Below are 10,453 nucleotides of genomic sequence, written 5' to 3'. Positions count from 1 at the left end.
CTAAGAAGATAAAAGAGTCCATGTTGCTTTTAGTTGCTGAAATAAAAACCCAATTCCAAGACCATTCTACATTGGGTCAAGTGGTGAATATTATTCAAGTTAGTGGGAAGCCCAAGGCATGAAGTTTGGAGGCACTACATATCACATTTTGGAGGCCCAAATAGAGGATACATGATGCATTTTCGTCCAAGTTGGAGTAGTCAAAATGAAGGGTCTTTTTTAGTTACATTTTATGTTAAATGACTTTAGATGTCCTAGAGTTACACCAAAGGTTAGGAGTTACTTTTCTTTTATTATGAGTCATTTTAAGTGTCTAAAGTTGTACTAATGATGTGAGACTTTCAAGAGTCCATTCTAGCCTATAAATAGGCTTGTAAGCATGTCATTTGAAGACACCATTGATCAAATACGAAAATAGACTTTGTCTTGTGAGTTGAATTCTCTTTGTAGAGTTTTTCAGTTGTTTGGAACTTATTAAGATAGTTTGAGCATGTTCTTGTGGCGTTCAATCATACCGAGGTTCTTGGCTGATCATATAACCAGTCGAGGTTTTCCAAGCTCTGGAAGTGGATCAAACCAGATTATCAATCAAGGGAGTCCGCTGCCAAACCTTATACGTGGGGTTCTTGATTTGTTGTTACTTGTGTTATCTTTACAAAAGAGAAAGAGTGGTAAAAGGCTTGAGTGGTGAGATTATTTGAAGGGAGGTAAAAGCCAATGAGTGATATACACGAGTGTTTTGTGAGGTTTATTTTTGTGTGATACACGAGTGAGCTGTGAGGATGAATTCTACTTATGACAATCAAATTGATCCTACGTTGAAAGCCATGCAACAACATTTTAGAAGGGTTGGACGTGTTCTGGAAAGTGTTTCAGAGTTCTTGGAGAGGCTGGAATTTCAAGCAAATGCAAACAATAACGAGGAAGAAGAGAGTAGAGGAGAGGATAATGCTTCGAAATGAAGCATCGAAATGAGAGACAGGGAAACGGTAGAAAAGGGCGTACAAATGAAGTTGATGGTGATTTGAGAAGCATCAAACTGAAGATCCCAACATTCCAAGGAAGGAGTGACCCGAAGCTTATTTGGAGTGGGAGCGAAAGGTGGATCTCATCTTGAATTCACACAGTATGCTATAGTCTGGTGGGATCAATTGACAACCAGTACAAGGCGCGATATGGAGGAAGACCAGTTTCGACTTGGGAAGAAATGAAAGGCATAATGCGTAAGAGATTTGTATATTCTCATTATTTTCGTGAATTGTATCAAAAATTACAATCTATGAAACACGGTACTAAATCTGTTGATGAGTACTATAAAGAGATGGAGATTGCTATGATTATGGCAAATGTTGAAGAAGATAGAGAAGCAACCATGGCTCGATTCTTATGTGGGCTGAATAGGGAGATTGCAAGTATTGCTGAGCTTCAACACTATGTGGAGTTGGAGGACATGGTTCATATGGCCATGAAGGTGGAGGGACAATTGAAAAAGAAGGGAACAATCCAAAAGAATTTTTCAAGAAGTTCTCATTCTTCAAAGACAAAAGAGTGGACTTCATCCAAATCCAATTTTGGGGCAGCTTCTAAACCCCAAAATGAAGCGTCGACATCCAAGTCCAAAGAATTTGAGAAGGGTAAAGGTATTTCTACTTCTACTTCTACTTGAAATAGAGATATCAAATGTTTTATTTGTCAAGGTGTTGGACACATTGCATCTCAATGTCCAAACAAAAGGGTGATGATTTTGAAGCCAAATAGAGAGATAGAATCTGAAAGTAAACGTGAAGATGATGATGATGAGGAGGAGGAGGATAAAAAATTGGAGGAGATTGGACCAGAACATGGAGAACTTTTGGTGGTTCGAAGGGCTCTAAACTTGCTAAACAGAAACGATGATCAACAAAGGGATAACATCTTCCACACAAGGTGTTTGGTCCAAGGTAAACTTTGCATAATGATTATTGATGGTGGTAGTTGTTCAAATGTTGCAAGTTCTGAAATGGTGGAAAAGTTGAGCATAACAATGGAAAAACATCCTAATCCGTACAAGCTATAATGGCTTAATGAATGTGGAGGTATTCGAGTGACTAAGCGAGTTCTAATTTCGTTTTCAACTGGCAATTATAAAGATGATGATCTTTGTGATGTTGTGCGTTTGCATGGTGTTCCTAGATCAATTGTGAGTGATCGAGATGCTAAATTTGTTAGTCATTTTTGGCGTGTGTTGTGGAATAAGTTGGGAACTAAACTCTTGTTTTCTACTACTTGTCATCCACAAACTAATGGACAAACTGAAGTAGTTAATACGACTTTGTCTCAATTACTACGAGCTTTAGTTAAAAAGAACTTGAAAAGTTGGGAGGAATGCTTAACTTTTGCTGAATTTGCTTATAGTCGAAGTGTTCATTCTGCTACTAACTTTTCTCCATTTGAAGTTGTGTATGGTTTTAATCCATTGAGTCCACTAGATTTGATTCCAATACCTATTGAAGAACGTGCAAGTCTTGATGGAAAAGCTAAGGTTGAAATGGTGAAAAGATTCGAGGACGAATCCTCTTGTAGAAGAAGGGAATGATGGAAACACACCCAAGCTGATCTACAAGGACAAGAAGATGGATCCATTGATCATTCAAAGTGGGCCAATTACAAGAGCTAGAGCTAAGAAGATAAAAGAGTCCATGTTGCTTTTAGTTGCTGAAATAAAAACCCAATTCCAAGACCATTCTACATTGGGTCAAGTGGTGAATATTATTCAAGTTAGTGGGAAGCCCAAGGCATGAAGTTTGGAGGCACTACATATCACATTTTGGAGGCCCAAATAGAGGATACATGATGCATTTTCGTCCAAGTTGGAGTAGTCAAAATGAAGGGTCTTTTTTAGTTACATTTTATGTTAAATGACTTTAGATGTCCTAGAGTTACACCAAAGGTTTAGGAGTTACTTTTCTTTTATTATGAGTCATTTTAAGTGTCTAAAGTTGTACTAATGATGTGAGACTTTCAAGAGTCCATTCTAGCCTATAAATAGGCTTGTAAGCATGTCATTTGAAGACACCATTGATCAAATACGAAAATAGACTTTGTCTTGTGAGTTGAATTCTCTTTGTAGAGTTTTTCAGTTGTTTGGAACTTATTAAGATAGTTTGAGCATGTTCTTGTGGCGTTCAATCATACCGAGGTTCTTGGCTGATCATATAACCAGTCGAGGTTTTCCAAGCTCTGGAAGTGGATCAAACCAGATTATCAATCAAGGGAGTCCGCTGCCAAACCTTATACGTGGGGTTCTTGATTTGTTGTTACTTGTGTTATCTTTACAAAAGAGAAAGAGTGGTAAAAGGCTTGAGTGGTGAGATTATTTGAAGGGAGGTAAAAGCCAATGAGTGATATACACGAGTGTTTTGTGAGGTTTATTTTTGTGTGATACACGAGTGAGCTGTGAGGATGAATTCTACTTATGACAATCAAATTGATCCTACGTTGAAAGCCATGCAACAACATTTTAGAAGGGTTGGACGTGTTCTGGAAAGTGTTTCAGAGTTCTTGGAGAGGCTGGAATTTCAAGCAAATGCAAACAATAACGAGGAAGAAGAGAGTAGAGGAGAGGATAATGCTTCGAAATGAAGCATCGAAATGAGAGACAGGGAAACGGTAGAAAAGGGCGTACAAATGAAGTTGATGGTGATTTGAGAAGCATCAAACTGAAGATCCCAACATTCCAAGGAAGGAGTGACCCGAAGCTTATTTGGAGTGGGAGCGAAAGGTGGATCTCATCTTGAATTCACACAGTATGCTATAGTCTGGTGGGATCAATTGACAACCAGTACAAGGCGCGATATGGAGGAAGACCAGTTTCGACTTGGGAAGAAATGAAAGGCATAATGCGTAAGAGATTTGTATATTCTCATTATTTTCGTGAATTGTATCAAAAATTACAATCTATGAAACACGGTACTAAATCTGTTGATGAGTACTATAAAGAGATGGAGATTGCTATGATTATGGCAAATGTTGAAGAAGATAGAGAAGCAACCATGGGTCGATTCTTATGTGGGCTGAATTGGGAGATTGCAAGTATTGCGGAGCTTCAACACTATGTGGAGTTGGAGGACATGGTTCATATGGCCATGAAGGTGGAGGGACAATTGAAAAAGAAGGGAACAATCTAAAAGAATTTTTCAAGAAGTTCTCATTCTTCAAAGACAAAAGAGTGGACTTCATCCAAATCCAATTTTGGGGCAGCTTCTAAACCCCAAAATGAAGCGTCGACATCCAAGTCCAAAGAATTTGAGAAGGGTAAAGGTATTTCTACTTCTACTTCTACTTGAAATAGAGATATCAAATGTTTTATTTGTCAAGGTGTTGGACACATTGCATCTCAATGTCCAAACAAAAGGGTGATGATTTTGAAGCCAAATAGAGAGATAGAATCTGAAAGTAAACGTGAAGATGATGATGAGGAGGAGGAGGATAAACAATTGGAGGAGATTGGACCAGAACATGGAGAACTTTTGGTGGTTCGAAGGGCTCTAAAATCTTCTTCTTAGCCCTACTAACCTCCGAACCAGTTTCAAGGCCAACGCGTTTGAGGGCACGTCGTGATTTCTCCGGGTGCGGGCGTGCCAACCCTTTTCGTTTTTGCCCGTACTATTGAGTGAAAGTTCCATTCCGGCGAGGAGAGGGGCTGCACCAGGTGAATCAAGGCCGCGGCATCCCCCTCCGACAACTTATCACCGGCCTTCACCATTTGTGGGATGCAACAATCACATTTCACCTCCCTCAAAGGGGAGGGAGGAAGAGAGGGCGAATTCTAGAGAGATGGGAGAGCTTCTCACTCTAGAATGGCGCATTACTCAAAAGGCCTTCTTCCGAATGAAATGATCCTGCCCAGTCTTTATGTATCTCGGCTATATAGAAATTACTCTTGGCGAGGTTGATTTGTTGGTCCGAAACCTCTGCATAAACTTCAAGGCATGATCTTAGGGGCCTAATAGATGGCGCTGCCGCTTGGGTGAATATGATGATGTCGTCGGCATAGGCTAGATGACTTATCATCCAAGCCCCTTGGCCTAGCGGTAAAGGGTGCTGGATACCGCGTCCATCCTGGAGGTCTCGAGTTCGAACCCTGGGTGGCGTAATTTGTCTTTCCTCCTTGTTATAGGAGTTGATTTGTAATTTCCTCCTTCATATATATGATATAAATATATGAAGTTAATTTTTTTTTTAAAAAAAAAAAAAAAAAAAAAAAAAAAAAAAAAAAAGGCTAGATGACTTATCTCCATGCAGTGCCGAGCCGACTTAAAAGACATCTCTTTGTGTCCCAGAATAAGTTTATCAAGCGCCCTTGAGAGGTATTCCGCCGCGATCACAAACAGAGCCGGGGAAATGGGGTCACCCTGTCGGAGACGTCGGGTAGATTTGAAGAATCCCGAGGGGGCGCCATTAATTAGCACCGAGAACCAGCATGTGCCAATGCATCATTCAATGAGGGAGATCCAAGCTTCCGGGAATCCCATCCGACGTAGGACCTTGATGAGGAACGGCCACTGGAAGCGATCATAGGCTTTATCCAAATGGAAGGGGGCTTCTCTAGAGGTACTTTCCCGTTCCTTTATTTGGGGGTTCCAATTTATCGAGGTGTGAAACGCTCGGATATGTTTATGTTCCTACGGGAAAAGATAGCGGCTAGGATCTCAGGGTGGGCCCATCGACACCTTTCTTTCGGGGGGAGACTCACATTGATCAAGAGCACGCTTGAGGCGGTCCCACTGCATATCTTTCAAGCAATCGAGCCTACCAGTGGAGCCCTCAAGCAGCTGGACCAGCAAATGGCTCGCTTCTTCTGGGGATCGACTAGTGATAAGAAAAGGACACACTGGATTGGCTGGGACCAAATCTGCCTCCCCACGGCCGAAGGGGGCCTTGGTATCCGCAACCTTAAAGAGGTGCTTCGTGCTTTCAATATTAAACTTTGGTGGAGGTTTCGTTAACAGAACTCCTTCTGGGCACAATACATGATGGCCAAATATTGCCACAAAGCATCCCCTCTAAAATCTAGAGCGTCCGGAAGGCATAGCCCGACGTGGAAAAGGTTGCTAAAGGTGCGACATCAAGCTCATCCCCACGTTAGATGGGTGGTGGGACAGGGGAAGATTTATTTCTGGGACGACATTTGGATTGGGGATGTTGCGCTAAGGGAGCTATGCATTGACGACCGGGCGCCCCCCTTGACTATGGTTTCGGATTTCATCCGGGATGGGACATGGGACGAGGCCAAGTTACACATGCTCCAGGACCAAGCCGGCCTCTCCTGGATGAACGAATTCTCTTTGGCCACGACATGGGAAACCATTCGCTCACAAAGGCCAATCATCCCGGGGCTTGATGATATTTGGAAAGCCGGACTCACCAAGTCAATTGCAATTTTCAATTGGCGCCTCTTGTCGAATCGGATCCCGGTTGACACAAAACTCCAATGGAGAGGGATTGAGATGGCATCCAAATGCCAATGCTGCCCTATTGGACCGAACGTTGAATCCTTGCAACACCTTTTTATTCAAGGCCGTGGGGCAACTAGCATATGGAGGGAATTTGATGGGTGGTTCGTGGGATCTTCTCCGCCGATCAGAATCAATGATACAATCCCGGAGAGAGTCGACGTGTGGTCACGAAGGACACAACAACAAGATAAGAAACACTTGTGCCATGCCTTGCCATATCTAATCATGTGGTTCATTTGGGCGGAACGAAATAGGAGCCGACATGACCAAGTCCCCTTCAAACCTTACAATATGATATGGCAAGTGCAAACCTTCATCCGGAATGGTATGGCTATTGGTACCATCAAGCCGAAGCATTGGAGAGGCATGCTCTTGAAGATGAATGTCCCAAGCCAAGTCGAGTCGTGAAGGCCAAGACCGCTTGCCATCCAAGTCAAGTGGCACCCCCCGGACCTCCTGGTGGCTTGGGAGATCCTGAAGTTGTTCCGAGGGTGGGAGTTGTTTGATCAAGTCAAGATTCGGTTCACTGAGGGTCGAGGCCGTGGGGGCAAGAAGGTTTTTAAAGAATTCAACCGCCGAGTTCTTGATCTCTTCTTCCCCGGTGATTTTTCCATTCCATTCACGGAGATTTTATGGATGCGCAACCGGATCCTCTTCTGTTTAACCCAGCTTTGGTAGAATCTTGTGTTCATGTCTCCATCCGCTAGCCACCGGAGAGCCGCTTTCTGTCGCCAGTAGTCTTCCTCCATTTTGAGGAGAAGGATGTAGTTAGCAATGAGCTTGTTCACCAGGACTCTGTTTTCGGCCGAAGGGTTTGATTCAAACTCGCACTGGGCCCCGGCCACCTTGTCTTCCATTTCCTTTAGATTGGCGTGTATATTCATTCCCAAAGACTTCTCTATTCCATTGTTTGAGAGTTCTCTTGGTGCGCGCAAGCTTAATTTGGAGATTGAGCAATCCCTCGGCCTCGGTGGGTTGGGACCAGGTATTGCGCACAAGATCCAAGAAACTTTCATGGCGGATCGACATGTTTTGGAATCTGAAAGCCTTTCCTCCTGGGTGCCGGTTGGGGCCTCTGCATTTAGCCAGCACTGGGCCATGATCCGATGAGACACGTGGGAGATTAGTGACTCTCGTCGCCTCAAACACCTTAGGCCAAGGATCCTACACCAAAATTCTATCGAGCCTCTCCAGGAGTCCATTCTTTGCCCACGTGTAGGCCGAGCCGTCGAACCCCGGGTCAAGTAATCTGCAGTCCTCAATTGTCTCGGCGAAGTCAACCATCTCAGCTTGTCGGTTGGTGTCGCTCCCGACTCTCTCATGTGGGGATAAAATAGTGTTGAAGTCCCCGCCGACGATCCAAGGGGTCCCCTCAGTGAGGGTCGAGATTTCTCTCATCTTATCCCAAAGGTGATATCTATCCGCCCGCGAACACTTAGCGTATATAGCCGAAGTTGAGATGAGATTCTCTAGGGGCGGAGATAGGAGACGGCAGTGTAGCACCTGATCCGAATCATCTTCCACAACAAAGTTTGCACCCTCCTCGACAAAAATCCAGATTTTTCCATTAGCATTTGAGCCTTTGAAAATTAGCCCCATAGCTCTAGAGAATTTCTCCGGGTTGGGGCTTGTAAGCGGCTCCATAATTGCAACAAAGTGCACATTGTAAGACTTAATTGTCAGCTCTAGAGACTTAGTTGTTCCGTGTCACTCTCAATCTCAAAGTTTTTTTTTTACAAGGAGAGCCAAGTTTTTTTGTACTTAATTAATAGAAAAGAATGTAAAAACTCAAAAGGTATATATAAATGAGCTAAATGAGACAAAAGAATATATCTAAATTACTTAAAATACTGGTCACCGAATTATCCAATCGAACTTGAAACTAATAATAGCCAACAAAATTCACTGAACACTTGTTCATGAACTCTTACATGTAACGAAATAGAAGTTTGACATAAACTTAAGAAAAAAAAAAAGGAGAGAAAATCCAAGATTAAGCATTTCATCAAAAACATTAGCAGCAAAATCACTTTTTTTTTTTTAATCAAACACCTTTACGGTGGAGGGTTCGTGGGTCCCTCATCCCTATATTTCCAAAAGAGATAATTACAAGGCGTGGCCACACCCGAAAGTGGTGTGCCGTAACAAAGCCAAGAGTAGTATGCGGTCCGAGTAGTATGCAGTCCGATCCTTGGCTATGTTCAAACCGTGGAGCATGGCCAAGAGCTCCGCCTCTAACGCCGAGTGTGCTTCGAGGGGCGTGCTGAAGGCGACGAGCATCTTACCCAAGTGGTCTCGAATGATCCCTCCTGCCCCTGCTTTGTCGTTCGCTTCATTAAAGGAACCATCCGTGTTAGGCTTTATCCACGGCTGATCCGGGGGATTCCATTTGATTGCCATGGCTAGGGGTAGCACCCTTATTGCTAGCAGCAAAATCACTTAAGATCTAGGCTTCTCCTTCTTCTCCTTGAAAAGGGCAAGGAGGGAAATGCCAGATACTTTCACCACCTTAAATCTAACGCAGGGAATATCTCCCACAGCATGACCCTTCCGTCCGAATCCGGCAATCAATACTTCGTCCCACATTTTCTTCGATGTAGTTTAAGCAATCATCGTTATGTACGAAGGCAGCAATCTTCTTTCCGTTCTTAATAAGCTGAACTCTAGCACATTTACGAATGGCAAAGTTAGGCTGCTTAGCTTCAATGCCTATCTTCTCCAGCACAATGCCCTTAGCATGAGACGATCCAGAGAAAGGTTTTTTCCATTCGTTTCCAAGGTGAGACTTCTTGTATGACTTGTCAGCCCACCTCTGCGTTCTGCGGTGGGACTTGAGCTTGCGCCCGCCTCCCATTCCACGTGTCTTTCCCATTGTTGCTGATTTTTGAAAACGCAGGAACGGAGGGTAGCACCTGAAACTTTTACTCTCATTCTCAAAGTTGTCTCCCCCTCCGCAAAAATCCAGATTTTCCCATTCATGTTAGAGCCTTTGTATTCCAGCCCAAGAGCCCTTGAGAATCTATCCGGGTTCGGGGTGATAAGTGGCTCCATAATAGCAAGGAAATTGATATTATTAATTTTTATTATTCTCTTTAAAACGTTTTGGGTCGGCCCATTCGTGATTCCCCTAACGTTCCAAAACATGAGGGGACCCCTTGAAATTGGATGATCTGCCTATCATTGCATCTTTGGCTTGGAGCGACCTCCATGTGCCTCCCATGTCCAAGTGCACCCCTTGTGTTGGAGGCGCCCTCGGCTTCGGAACCCGCATTGGCATGTAGATCCATTTTCGTGTCACCTTCTACGGCCATAACGGAGTAGTATTGATTGGTACTTAGAATGTTTCTCGGTGTACGTCCACTACGCCCCTTTGCCGCGGAAGGGTGCCCCGAGGCTTGTGAGTCGTTTCGTGTAGAGACAAGCGTGCCTCGGTATTCGGAGTGGCTTTCCCTCTCTGCACCGAGGGATGCATCATCTTGGTGCAGAGGTCCGGAGGCCGAACCCTTTGGGTGTTTCTTGCCCTCTCGGGCCGAATGGTTGCGTCGCTCTAGATGGTTTTTTATTTTATTTAAGGCGGACCCACACCTATGCATTACTAGGGACAACTGCAACGGACAACCAAGATCACCGAGCCGCCCAAAAGTGACGACTCGCCAGAACAAAATAGAGTACAATGAGGGCCTCCCTATCAATGTACTCTTCACTATTCTATTACAATTGACATGGTGCAGCCTTCACAACACAAAATCCAAGGGCCGTCACTTAATTGAGGCCCACAATAGGGATTCCCCCGCGATGAACGATCCCTCCCGGATCAAGTTCCTCAATGTAGCCTTCCTTCTCTCGGTTGGGGAGCCCACATGAGACATTCATTGCGCAAGTGCATGTCTCCCTTATGTGCCTTGCCTTTCCTCTTCCTTGATACCAATTGGAATCCGTCCTCGTTGATGCTTGGT

The 10,453-nt window shown here is 43.9% G+C and overlaps 1 pseudogene; it reads right to left on the bottom strand.

The window, feature by feature from the left end:
* Positions 1-8,829: 8,829 nt before the first annotated feature.
* LOC121791495 lies at positions 8,830-9,435 on the bottom strand (annotated as a pseudogene).
* Positions 9,436-10,453: the final 1,018 nt, after the last annotated feature.

The sequence above is a fragment of the Salvia splendens genome, unplaced genomic scaffold, assembly GCF_004379255.2.
Source record: "Salvia splendens isolate huo1 unplaced genomic scaffold, SspV2 ctg831, whole genome shotgun sequence".
NCBI classification, from domain to species: domain Eukaryota; kingdom Viridiplantae; phylum Streptophyta; class Magnoliopsida; order Lamiales; family Lamiaceae; genus Salvia; species Salvia splendens.
Note: the sequence above shows the minus strand (reverse complement) of the source record. Positions and strands in the feature narration are given on the sequence as shown.